General features: G+C 33.8%; 1 protein-coding gene across 1 annotated transcript in view; it reads left to right on the forward strand.

Annotated features, from left to right (window-relative positions):
* The first annotated feature begins 481 nt into the window (after positions 1-481).
* LOC149797245 (digestive cysteine proteinase 2-like) overlaps positions 482-15,110 on the forward strand; it is a 46,237-nt gene continuing 31,608 nt past the window's right edge. The window contains exon 1 of the mRNA XM_089961943.1: positions 482-531. The gene's annotated coding sequence lies outside the window, so the exon portion shown is untranslated. The remainder of the gene's footprint in view (positions 532-15,110) is intronic.

Here is a 15,110-nt window from a genome sequence, read left to right on the forward strand (position 1 = left end):
ATGTTTATGACAAGTACAGATACACCTCAAAATATGATTCTGAGTAGGAACACTATATTCATGTGGCCAAACGAGACGCGTTGATTCTGCAGCATAATAAATTTTATATAGCCAAGAACGCATTGCTCAATTTGAATGCAACGCGCTACGTTGTATTGAATGTAAAGGAAACATAATTTTGTTACATTTATTTTAGAAAGTAATATGTTTCTTTTCCAACCATTTACTTTTGCCATTTATTATGTGAACGGCCAATGATATATTCTCACTCTCAACAAGTACTGTGATTGTTGTTGCAACATTTCAAATTCAACCAATGGACATTTTGATGAGGAACCGTGCGTGAAAATGATCGTACTTCGGTTGGAATTTTTCCTGAAGGAAATTGGATGTGGTTAAGTTAATAGTTTGGGAACAAAAACTACATAAAATTACAAATGGATTGAAAACCAGTCCGAAATAGTTTCTAAGTCACGTGAGCAGCCTCGTGATAGTTATTGTTCCTCCGTTGTTGATCAAGGTGAGATACAGGTACGTGTATATTTCTTTTTGCCTAATCAGAACCGGTTATTTTGTATGGTAGGTCATTAGTTTCATCAAAATATTGCATATAGATTTACAACAATACATATGTCTATTGCGATAAATGCTCTAATTTCCATACATTACAATACAAATGTCTATTGTAATAAATGCTCGAATTTCCCTTCCGCGTACCGTCTGGTGACAAAGGTTGTGAAGTAGGCTCAAACTGAACAGGCCGATTCAGGTTTTGTTATTGCCACTTTGCACAGTTCTGCTAATCTAACCACTGTTCTTCGTAAGTATTGTAACCAGATACCTCCACGCATGAAGATATAAAGTATGTGCATGATACCAATTTTCAGGCTTTCAAAATTTTTCGAGTCCATTCGAATGGCTGTTGAGTACATTAACGGGTAAAGGCTATTCGCACGGCCACTGTATACATACTTTTCGTAAAGCTATTTGTACGGCTGCTTGTGCCTGATATATAAAGGTGTTCGCGAGGCGTTTGTAGCAATCGAGAGAATAACGAGCCTGATCCACATGACACTTTTATGATGGACTTTTCAGAAATGAAACTGACAGAAAATCATACATTTAATCTATTATTTCATGCAAATATATTCACTGATTAAATTTTCAAGCTATTGTAGCTACAACTGGTATAGTATTACACACCATGACTTAAGAAAAGCTTCTATTAGTATTGTTAATGGATAGAGGATTGGGGACAAATTTACAGGCTTGGAAACCCCCTATCGGCTGTCTATTAACCGATACTATTTTATATGTGACGAAATACTTTATTCATTGGATGATTTGAAGCAAGGTCATTCAGATCATGTCGGACTCATCTCTAATGTGATCGCTGAGAACACTCAGAGACATTGGAAAAATATCATCATGAAACTTCAACAATTCTTGTTTTGAAGTGTGGATATATTTATCTTTCATCCTGTCTCTAAAAGGGAAATAACCACAACTTACTCAATCCTAAGTCAAATAAAATATATCGAATAAAGGAAAGGTATTTAAGATAGTATATACCAGAAACGACATAGTGCAACACAATATCATATAGCAGTTAAGAATTTTACTGATTTGTCCAGTAATAAGTCGTGTCCAAATATAAAACCTCTAATTTTGATACAAATGCTTCTAGGGAAACCTATTCTACTAGTGATGCAGATTGAGTGCCGCATAGTGAGTTTCTCACAATTTTTGGTTTTGTGTCTGGGCGCGCTTTTTCAACAGGGAAAAATAATTTTATAAACCTGCATACCATATCTCTGTAGTGCACATCTCTGATTGTCTGTATTGGTCGTAGCAAGGGCCAGAGGCAATTAAACCTTTGGTAATACATTCCATTTGGAAACAAACATGTTAGCAATGAAAATATTCGAGGTTTGTACCAGTAGGCAGAAGTACAATGCAGAATCACTGAGAGTTGCTTCAGCAACATATTTTTGAGTTATTATTAGTTGTTTACATAAATGAAATAAAAATTAAAACAGTCAATAAGGTCAAGCAGATTTGAATTCAATTTTGGACAAGGTCAAGTCCAGCAAACACTGTTACATTACAATAACATGTAATGAGATAAAAAAAAATAAAAAAAATAACAGACAAACAATTAAATTATATCTACATAATAATAGAGCTTTCTTTTTAATCTAGGTTAAATATTCATATGGTTAAAACTACAACATGAATGACAAAAGTATAATGAAACAATATATTTCTATTTCTGTACACGTGAAAGTGCATCTGCTATTAAATTGTCTTTACCTTTGATATGCCTGATGTCAATATTATATTCCAGGAACAACAAACTTAACCTTAATTTCTGATTTTTGTTCTTCATCTAGCCGATAAAAGTAAGGGGTTTGTGATCACTAAACACAATAATCGTAGAAGGAGCTGAACTAATGTAAACTTCAAAGTGTTGTAATGTCAATATCAAAGCCAAACGTTCGTTCATGATTGTGGAATAATTTCTCTGGTGCTTATCTAATTGGATGATCATTACCATTTTTATCTTCTTAAATCAATACTGATCCAACTTAAAAATCACTTGCATCAACAGACAGTTTAAACGATTGGTTGAAATTTGGAGCTGTAAGAACCGGTGTACTCTTAAGTACTCTTAAGTATTGCCTTTAACTGGTGTACTCTTAAGTATAGCCTTTCTCAGGGCTTCAGCAATTATGAAAAATTGGAACAAAATTTCCGATAGTATCCAGCCATACCAAAAAATCGCATCAGTTACTTTTTACTGATAGGCACAGGGAGTTCAGAGATAGGCTTGACCGTAGCATCTATAGGTTTAACTTATCCTTGTCCCACAACATGTCCTAGTAATGTTACGCAATCGCGGCAAGACTCACGTTTCGAAAAATTAATTGTCATACTTGAATCAGTGAGTCTGTCAAAGGATTTCCGAACTATCGCTAAATGATCTTTCCAGGTGTCGTTGTAGATGATGACAACATCACAATTATCTAGACCATATGTAATCATGTTCATTAAACGATGCAAAGTTCTTGGAGAACCTTTCATCCCAAACTGCATCACTTTATATTGATAAAGTCCATCTGGAGTCACGAATGCCGAAATTTCTTTTGCCCTTTCCGTCAGTGGAATTTGCCAAAATCCTTTCAGAAGGTCAAATTTGGTGACATACTTTGCATTTTCAATTTTGTCAATGCAGTCATCGATTCTTTTTGATGGAAATGAAGCTGCTTTAGTCACCCTGTTCACCTATCTATAATCAGTGCATATGCGGAAAGTATTATCTGGTTTCGGAACAAGTATACATGGTGAACTCCAGTCACCTTTACTAGGCTGCATCAAATCATTTTTCAGCAAATACTGAATTTCTTTTTTCAAGTATTCCTGTTTGAGAGGGTTCATCCTGTACGGGTGTTGTTTCACAGGTGTGGAATTTACAATTTCAACGTCATGGTAGATTTTATTTGTTCTTGTAGGAACATCTGGAAATAAGCGCCCATATTCTAATAATAACTGTTTTAGTTCACTATTTTCTTGTTGTTGAAAATGTGAAAGTGTCTGGTCCAGATTATTCATAATATCTGAATTCCGAAGATTTGTTACTCCAAAATCAATAGAGCCCGATTGCATTCCTTCGCTTAAATCCTCACTGAGAGGAACAGTTACAACTAAATTAATTGCATGATTAACCTGGTTTTCTATCTCATTATACTCCGTTAACATATACTTATAGTTATACTTAAAACTGGAAACATAATCGAGAAGACTGATGTCGGTATCTTGATTAGAAAGATGTTTTTCTTTTAACAACTTCAGTGGTCCTCGCACAGTATGTGCAAAAACTAGTCCAAAGGGACTGAATCCTAAATATTCTTGAACTGATTCCCTAACAGCAAACAATAGTAAATGAATGCCTTCATCCCAGTCTTTACCTGTATCAAAAAATATGTCCGAATCAAAGTTTTCAAAGTTTGATAAAATCTTTCCAAAGCCCCTTGGTTCTTAGGGTGATAGGCAGAAGATTTGAATTGTTGGATGCATAATTCGTACATAAATTGCTTGAATATTCCAGACATATAATTTGACCATTGATCAAATTGGACAGATTTGGGTGGCCAAATTGAGTATAAAAAACTTTATTAAAGCGTTTAATATTGTTTTAGATTTAATATTCCTCAAAGGAATTGCCTCTGGGAATTTTGTTGACGCACACATTATGGTGAACAAGTATTGGTTACCTGACTTGGTCTTAGGTAAGGGACCGACACATTCTACCATTATGCTGCTAAATGGTTCGTCAAATGCAGGAATAGGTTGCATATAAGCCTTAGGTATATTGCGATTGTGGTTTCCTACCATTTGACAAGTGTGATATGTATCATTTGGCTATTAAAAGTGAGTCAAGATCTTGTGATAAGTCTTATTAATCCCTAAATGACCAGCCAAAGGTGTTTCATGGGTCAGACAAAGAATTTCCTGTCTGTATGATTTTGGAACTATAATTTGATAGTTCACAGACCACTCGTCACCAGCAGGTACATCGGGAGGTCTCCATTTTCTCATAAGAATCCCATTTTTAATGAAATAATAAACAGGTAATTCTGTGTCCTCAGTTTCACTAATGGCCCTTTGAAACAAACAGGAAATCTCAAGATCTTTTTCCTGTTCGACGACAAGTGAGTGTACATTATTTTTAGTGATATTTGGCGCGTAACGTGTTATAGTTTGAAGTAAGTTCAAAATTATAGGATTTTACGCCGCTTGCTGTTATTAACGATTTTATTGTTTTTTGAGGTCGGTAACGTTAAAAGCGCCTTTTGGAATTTTAACAGTTATCCAAGCGCCTGATTGAAATGTAAAGTCATCGTTGACGTCGGTTTTTACGTTGGCGATAACATGCCAAGCAGTAGCTGAAATTAGTCCGATTTCGTACTTTGTACTTTTTGATCTAGTTCAATCGGTGGATTATAATAACACTAAAGTTTGAGCTGTCGGACATAGTTTGAGATGAGTGAAGTAGCAATGTTGTTGATAACATATTTGTTCTTGATTTGCAGATAAAAATCTAAAATTTAACGAGTAGGATCGTTGTGTAGTAATACTCGTCTGTTGTTAGAGATCAGTTTGATCGCAAATGATCAAGTATTTCTACGATTTCGTTGTCGATTTATGTACTATGATTTCCAGCTTCTTTTGATGATATAAGCAGTCTTAGTCGATCAACTATTTCAGCTTGAGAACCAAATATTTTTACACCAAAACCTGTTATTGTTGGTATTTCTTCTTCTTTTGGTGGTGCTATTATACGTTTTTTTAGCAATTATAATCAGACTGGTGTTGCAGTGCAATTTTAAAGTGCATTTCCTGTGTTATATATGATATTATTATACGTATCAGAAGCTATAAGTTTTCTTTATTATTTAACATGATTAACTACTTAATGATAATTTTTAGACTTACAGATATTATCATGATACTCGGATCCGTTTATTAATTTTATATCTGTTAATGCTTCGATGTATTGTTTAACTACATCATCTTCCAAATTTCATATATCTGTTATCCTAACCATTTTTACGGATCTAAATACATCATGTTCTAAATCTAAAAGTTCACCATCTAAACATTTATTGCTTTTCTAATATCGTTTTTCGAATGTGTTCTTTTCTGACATTTAGTTCCTGTTGTTTTCATCGCTCTTTTTCTCTTTCAAACCTTAATTGCTCTTTTGTTGCTTGGTCAACTTTTTAAATTTCTCATAATAGCGCAGCTTGTCGTGCAGCTGGATCTCCAACTAGTTCAATAAATTTGTCTGTCCTTCTTCTAGTCGACCACGTAAATTTTTTTGCTTTTATTCAGTTTATTCTGGTGAAAGCTCAGAAATATCATGTTGCTTGCCAAGTACAACTTCGGTAACCGGCTTAAAATGTTTAGCAAATTCTTCTGCTGTTTTTCTGAAAAGTCTTCGACGTTCTTGCTCGACCTTCTTCTTAATCGCGGATCTCGCAGTAAGAAATTTCTTTAGATGTTCGATTTTTTTAGTGTCCATTTTTATAGATATTGATTATATTCATTTTCGCAGACTCCTAAGCAGTTCGCGCGCTACGATTACAGTCGAGAAACTTATCTATGCCGCATCGGAACATCTTATTAGGGTATCGTGCTAACTTGTCAAACAAGAAAAAGCGGTGTTTACCCTGAGAAGCAGCGGTATGATAAAGCTCAGCAAATTTATATTTTGATACGTCTCCGTACTGATCTCGTGCTACGTTTGTATGTCAACGTTTTCAAGTTCAGCAAATAATATAAAACAGCCGGTGTTTCTTCTCATAAATCGATCTATGTTATAGAAACCTTGTGCTAAATAACGAGAAGTACGCTTTTATCTTGTTGATCTCAGAGTTGCTTATTGGAATATTGCCAAACACGATTACCTTACGTTGGTCGGAATCTAATTCGGCAACTGGAATAAGATCTTGCGGTTGTTTTATAACAAAAATGTCGTCGCCAACGTCAAGTTCATTTTTGGTTGATCGTTATATTCGCTAAGCAGTTCGTACTTATCCTGTTGTGGATTTTTTGAGTAAATATATATCCAATTTTAGTTAAAAATGTCGTTAAATAACAGATTCATCAGCAGGTTAGTTTTGGCCAAATCGGTTCGGCTTACTATCAGATAATGGCAATCTGGTAGGCTGTGGTTATGCTGATGTTTGATTAATCCCTCCATATCAAAGTTAATTACGCTCATTCTAAATTAAACTACATTTTATAAAACTAAATTTTATCAAGCGGTCAAGGTAAAATTTTATCGCGGAGTAAATGTTAAATTTTATCATGCGGTTAATAATATGAATGAGCTATGACACAAAGTTTGGTACGTCAATCGGAAGCTCAACAGAAGAAAAAATAAAAACAAATGCAGCTGCGCATATTTAACAAATTATCTCAAACAATGCGGGGATACAAACACAGGTAACTTATGTATGTCCGGTCAGCGACTGCTAGAACTGGAAACAAAATATTCACGTCACAGCGTTAATAATACACAAGCTGTAAGTTATGCCCAGCTTAAAATGGTCGATGATAAAAAGTTGTCGTTGAGCGGCGGAACAATAACCGGAACAATAAACATGACAGCTAATAAAATAATAAATCTGGATACGGCATACCCTTCTGCTAACTTAAATAATACACAAGCTGTAACGTATTCTCAGCTTAAGCATGTTGATGATAATAAGTTACCTTTCACTGGTATCATCAATATGACCTGCAGAAAAATAATAAATTTAGAAACTGATTATCCACCAGCAAATCAAAATGTATCTCAACTTAATCTAGTTTATCAAACAAAAGTAAATAAAACTGGAGACATTAATTGGTACACTTGTGTTTACTAACAACGGCAAGATAACAACACTAACATCAAATTTTCCACCAAGTGCAACAGATGCAGTATCTTACGATCAACTTAACACCGCGTTGACAAAATATCTAAAACTTAGCGGGAATGTGATGACTGGATCGCTAAATATGGCTGGAAAACTAAAAATTGGTACTCAACTTGTCAACACATTATTGACAGACGACACCTTTGTGACATACGTTAAATTTTGTAAAGGACACTTTTGTGTTAAAATCCGGCGACACAATGACTAACGCACTAAACATAGGCTCGTCAGCAATGACAACAACGTATACATCTCCCAGCGATTCTGACCTGACAAATAAACTGTATGTTGATAAAGATATTGCTGCTGCAACTACAGCTGCGGATGATGCTTATCTTTAAAAAAAACAGGAGATACAATGACAGGTGCGATCGACATGGTTGCCAATAAGATAACTTCTAGGTATATACCTGTTGCTGCATCTAATCTTATAAATAAACAGTACGTAGACTGTTGCTGCAGATGGTGGCAGCAAAAAAACAAACGAGCTGAAAATAGTTTCGGTCACATCCCACATCTCGTAGACGCAACAAATAATCGTTGAGGTTTTATTGCAATTGCATCAACACAGTATCAGAAAAAAATAAAATTATGCATTTGCGTTTAACAGCGGTATATCAGAAGGGGAACAGTGGATAACTAACGGAGAAACTTCTAACTTCTGGATCAAAATACAGTGTTCAGCGGCTGTCAAAATATGGAAATCTCAAATACGAGGTCGACTAAATGTCAACGTCGGACGAATTTATAATTGGCGATTAGAAGGATGTACCGATAATTCAACCTGGACTACACTATATGATGTAACATGTGTTTATGTTAGTACTTCTCAACAACATACACTTGATCCTGCAGTTGCTGTTGACAAATACCCGTATTTCCGGATTGATATTGTCAATGCTAAGTCATTATCCTGGACTAACTATGTTTCAGATATATACTGTTGACGACCTAATGTATGTTAACGATTATTATATAATCATATAAAATTAAAAATGTCAAGAGTCTCACAATCGATCAGAGTTGCAAAAGAGTTTTATAAAACTGAAATCGCAATAGCTGATTTTGATCAGCTAGACCCAGAAAGTGCTAATGAGGCAAGCGCAGCAAATACGATCGATAGAATGAACAAATTAACTTTAAATTCATCTGGTAGAGATGAGAACTAGGACAACTTTGTTAGATTTGCAGGAATGAGAGGACCTCAACTAAAAAAGTTTTCAGAATTTGATATAATCAGTTGTTACGTGTTTATGCTCTTAAAATTAGTAACAGAAAAGAGTGAAGACAACTAGCTTTGTAAAATTTAACAAATACTCTTTTTCTCTAGAATACAAAATAAACAATGAGAAAAATGAACCTACGGTTTTACAACTTAAATTAAAAAGTAATCCAAGAATTAAAAAACAAGTCCTATCAATGAAAAGTTATAAGTGAATCTCAGTTCAAATCCCGATGAAAATAAAGATGGAAGACGATGACGTGTGTAATAGTCAGCGTTGTACTGATGTGTCAACAGTCTCTTGTTGAATCACATAAAATATTATTTCAGTTTTGAATTCCGCATATATTCCAGTGATCGTCTTTGTCCAAGAATTATATCAGAGCACGTTTGCATTTCAAGAGAAAATTATCACTTGAATTCATCAATTTGAAGAAAATAAAATTCAGCCCAAACTGTTCACAACATAATACAACTATACCTGTCAGATATCAAAGCACGACTAATAGAATTTTTATCATAACATCAATTATACGACTACGTAAGACACAAAATAGAGTTTGCCGGATGAGTGTCAAAAGTTCATACTTGTGAGAAAAAAATAGAAGTTTGTTACCATTTGACACGTGCTTTATATCACGTAGTCTAGGTATGACCTTTACTCAAATTAATGTTTCTCACTCTGAGAAAGATATGAAAAAATTAATCAAAGCTGTTTACCAAATCTGTCACTGACTTTGGAACAAGGTCAGCAACTAGATACAGTGTTTCTATTATTAGTTGTTTACATCGAAAATAAAAAGTAAAATACATCAATCAGGTCAAACAGAACTGAACTAAAATTCTGGACAATGTCAAATCCAGAAAACAATGTTACATTACAAAAGCATGTAATGGAATAAAAAATGTAATAATCAGACAAACAATTAAATTAAATTAAATATAAACTGCTAACCTAGCTATTATGAGGAAGAGCGATTGAAAATTGAAAAGTTGCTGTCAAACACGTTGCTTCAGCTTGACAAAGAAAATTCACTTTTAATTAACAGATCAGATCTTATTTAATCAAAATCGTACGGAAGTAAAACAAAAATAGAACAAGAACGAATCAAGAAAATTCATGATGAACTTGGCAAACTAGTTGAAGCACAAAAAAGATTAACAAAATATTGCAAGTTTAAAAAACTCATTTGCTAAACGCCATATATTTCATGCATTACGACTATCGTGATAAAGGGATGTTATTTGAAATAGCAGATGAACATGTTGATAATGACATGCTAACGTCAGCTTATTTTAGACTCGTGAAGAAAAAAATAAATACCATGTGACACAGATTAATGCTGCACTCAGTGTAGTTTCAGAAGTAGAGTCACGATTGGAATCATACACTATTGCAGAAAGTAATTTGTTTTATCAAATGTTAGATGAGATGACAGAAATATTACGTAAGGTTTATGTAACAGCTTTTGATGATCATACAATTAAAACTTGGATTGGTGGTACTTTGGTACTGGCATCACAATTTGGTATTGATAGTCATATACTTGATAAGATCAAATTAGGAAAATATAGTGTTGAAGTTGAAAAAAATATTAATCGAACCAAAATATTAAAAATATAAAAGAGTTAATTGACAGGTATCTAAACTTACCAGTAAACGATATAGATATCGGAGATAATCGTGGACTATCAGTTTGACACAGCATATGCAATTATTAGACAATATCTGTTACTTAAAATTTCAGTTTTAAGGATCTTAGTAGAGTAATTCCTTATATTTTGGAAAACGAAAATGAATTTAATAGTCGAGTTAATGATATTACTGATATGCCAACACATTTTAGCCCTGTTTACGAACGATCTTTTATTTCATCATTTGATGCATCTAAAGAGAAAAAGATAATGATATCTCTTCGGCTATATGTGATAAGTACATATATACTATCGCTGATCCTGTAAACAACAAGTTTCATTTGTTATTGGATAAAGTTGCAGCAGAAAATACATTTACTGAAGAATGGTAGAATAATGAAGCGACAAGTGATTGATTTCAATCATGTGTTGGAGGCTCTTCCAGATAATGAAACGGCAAGTAATACATTTCAACCACGTGTCAAAGGCTCTTCCAGATAATGAAAATTCTAATGCAGTATTACAAAAATACCGCAATAAACTTTGGCGCGTAAAGGTAATATCATATATCCCAATTGCGCTAACTAGTTCTGGCATTGTGTCAGGTGGAGTAACTTTAAATCCGTTTTTGCTGATAATATCAGGCGTCACACTAACAGCGGCAATTACAATGATTGAACCTTGTTTTGAAACTAAAAAGTCAGCTTGTAAAACCGCGGTCAATGCTTACAATAAACTGCTTGATCAAATACGGTCGTATCTGCGCGGAGTGAAATAGGATATGGACGACCTAATCAGAGAGGTTCGTGTGATTGATAGTATGTTGACCGATATCTTACCGATCCGGGTGAGTAAGTATGAAAAGACATACCTAACAAAATGTCAGGTTGATTGTGTTATGAGTTGTCATCAAAAGAAATATAAATGTTATCCTAAAATAATAAATAATACAACGGAAACGTTAACAAAAACAGAAAACAAAAGTAGCAAAATAAAACAAATAATCTTAAAGAACAAACCACTTACCATTACAATTACCGATGGAGTATAAGGTTTATGTTTCAAAGGTGGATTTGACAAGTTAAAACTTTTACTTGTTAGGACAGACGAAAGTCAATATTTCAACTGCTTGATGATCTTACAAAAATATTATCAGACAAAAATCAGTAATTTTCATGATCCTATCACTCAAGAGAAATACACAAAAATAACAATTGATCTTGACCGATCAAAGGTGTACTGTATTGATAGTAAGCATCAGCTTAATAAAATGAAGATGAAAGAGTTGTTTGAGTGCAGCAGAAAAAACGGGAAAATTCTGTTTTACTTGTATCAACAAGATGATAAAACACTTCTGATAACATTAGTCGATACGCTTATAATTGGAGATGAGGTTTATTGTTTAATCTGACATTTTATCTGATGTTTTATCTGACGTTTAAATGTGATAAATGTATCTAAAGTTTTAATATCGCTTTGTCGGTAGTAAAACAAAGGCGGGTTTCTGAATCAAAGACCCTATTTTTCACGACAACGATGATTTTCACAATAAAGTTCCATTATCCTAAGCATTGACTTCGAGCCCATAGTCGCCCCGATATATTTTTCTACAGTAAAAGGGTAAAGGTCCGTGGAATATGGAAAAAGTAAAACCTTGTATTTGTTCTGGGAAGAATAGGGTCTTTAAGCCAAAAACCACCTTTTGTTTTACTGCTCACAAGTCCTTATAATTTAAGTTCTGAATAAATTTCTTGGAAATCCAAATTAAGACCAACGCTGAAAGTGTTGATATGTATGTGATGGTTCGGAAAGTGTTGATGTGTCAACACTCTTTTGTTGGAGCACAATAATACAATCCAAGAAGAAACATTTATTTGAAATTTCAGAATAAATTCGTCTATATTTCCACGAATGTTATCAGAGCACTTTGTATTCCCAGAGAAGAAATAATTTAAATAATTCTAAACCAAATACTGAACACAACAATAATTCAATCCTACTCGGATGTTAAAGCACAAATTAATAATTTTCCAGTGACCTCAGGTCACAGTTACCATTTTCCAAAAAGAAACTATGACCTAAAGGAACATAACCTTCTAGAAACCTCTGAATGTTTACAAAATAAAATATTACTTATAATTAGAAAGTTGGTTACTAAAATTATAATATATAACCTGGACTATGTCAGGTATGCCAGTGGAATCCCAATAACCTAGACCCAGACTAAAATAAACATGGTTATTTCCATTAATAATGAGAATAATATTAAACCCATTTATATAGAGAATATGTTAGGTATGTATTAGTTGTTTACAGAATATCAAATATATAAATGAGGTCAAGTAGAAAATAAACTTGATTTTGGACGAGGTTAAGTCCAACATACAATGTTACATTACAAACGCTTGTAATGAAATAATCAAATTAAAACGCTAACTAACAAACAATATAAATTAAATGTGCATAACAAATTATGTTACGCTCTGAAGTCTGTTGGGCCGGTACTCTCACCCCAGCAATGTTTAGTATATCAGTCCACGTAAGAAATGTGTTAACGGAAATAAATCTCTTCCTATTCTCATTAATTTGGCAAAACAATACACAATCTGTGGCATTATATGTTCAATCTAAATTTGTAAACATTCGCTGTCCTAAAATTATTGTAAAATTTAGGAACGTCTCTTATCGATGTTGCAATGCAACCATTAATCACATTGACACGAATTAGAAAAATTAATTCCTGCAAATCGACTGATTTAGCCTTAAAATGCATAATTGTTGGTAAATATACTTATTTTCTGAGTAGATATAAGGAAATATTTTGTTTATGAAGTCGAAACGTTTTGAATTGTCGCTCGTGGCTTCACCATCAGTGTCATAAACATATTTGAACCTGACTCATGAAATATTTCCTTATAATCTACCAAAAATCATAAATATATCATGTATATCGGTCATATGGAAATAAATTGCCGCTTATCGGGTGTTTCAATATTAACTAACTCGGGCATCTTGAAACAAGTATGAAATTTTAGGTAAACTTTGAGATGTAACACGTAGATGATGACATCTAAGTCATCATTATATATCACCCGAACCCATCTGTTCTACCGTGTTACGCTTGCGGTTCCGATATGCTTTCCGTTCAGCCCAAGACGTTTTAGAATCCGTCGATATGCTATGCACTGGCATGGACATGTTTTAATACTAATCAATGAAGTGTAAAATTATTCTGCTAAGAAACATCCTTTCTCCTAATTCAAAGCTCTATCACTCAAATGACATCTGGTCTTGCCTCTTATTTAATATAATATTAGGATGATCCCGGATAACTACTGACTCATGTAGTGGCTATTTGTTTTGTACTTGCTTGGACTGGCTGCTCATGGGTGACCTTTTATGCTGATGTTGTCCTTACACTCACTTAGTCACTTGATCGGTCAGAGATGATGGTGTCTGCTGTCAGTGTGTGCTGTAAATATTTCAGTCATTTCCACTACCAGCTCAAACAGTTGGACACATGTTACTTTTAGCAGCAGAGGAGGTGAACAGACCATTTTTATGAGGTCCATTTTGGAAAAATAAGGCCTCCTGTGAAACGAAATAAATAGGGTCAATAACGTCAAGCCTCTGACTTTGAGATTTTCTCTAATTGGTTTAGCTTATTTTGTTACTTTATTTTGTCGTCATCGTTTTCTTCAAGTACGTGTGTAAGTTTACCCGCCGGACACTCATGTGTGGTCGGCATCTCCACTGCTGCTGTAAATGTATGAGTAATTAAATCAGTCTCTAAGCCAAATATTTTATCAAGACCTATACAATATCGTGATCGAGGATGATGCAAATTTATTGTTATAAATCCGTGTTCCAAAGATTGTGCTTTTGAAAAGAAGTTTTTGAACTTAATCATGTCCATATCCCCACTACAACAAGTCTGATGAATATTTAGCAGAGTATGTGTATCGACTCCATTAAACACAACTAAACTATTACAGTTATCTCTGATCACTTTAGGTATTTGTGTATATCGCAGAGTAACATATATAACATGGTGTTTTTATGTCTTCCACGAGAAAATATTCTTGCTGGATTTGATTGTTTTCCCAGCATTGCATCATCGTATGCTACTAAATTATTAATAAATCCATCGAGGTCATCTACACATTAGGCTTCATCAATATGGGTGATAAAATTAATAATATCATTACCGTCCTCGTCTAGCAATTTTGCGTTTTCATTAAAATCTTTAATAACTTTGTAACATCGTTGATCATCAACTGACGGAGCTACTAAATACAACTTATCCCATTTGAGCCATCTCATTATAAAATTAAGTAGCAATTGCGTCTTACCAGGCCTAGAAGGAGCAAAGATAATTGCTCTGATGGAATTTGGTAGCGCCGGATGATGTTGTACTAGTTCTTGTTTTCGTGTCGCTGAGAAATCAATGACATCCATGTTATAGAAATACGATAAATAATATGGATCTATACTGTGTTCGATTCAGAGCGGACTAACAACAATAATAACCGTTCATCATTTCTACAGTTTATTTTTACTGAAATATTTTTTATTTTAAATAATTATTTATTATGTAAAACTTGATTTTTGGTCGATTTGCCAAAGAAAATCAATGGAATTTCATTTTTTCTTCAGTTGAAACCTCCGCAGTTCTCTAATTGATTTTGGCATTTTTCGATAAATATTCATTTTTACTCGCAAATATGGTACAAATCAGGAAAAAATCAGACACTAATCACATAAAA

Source organism: Sinohyriopsis cumingii, chromosome 6 (genome assembly GCF_028554795.1).
Source record: "Sinohyriopsis cumingii isolate HCF-2022 chromosome 6, ASM2855479v2, whole genome shotgun sequence".
NCBI classification, from domain to species: Eukaryota; Metazoa; Mollusca; class Bivalvia; order Unionida; family Unionidae; genus Sinohyriopsis; species Sinohyriopsis cumingii.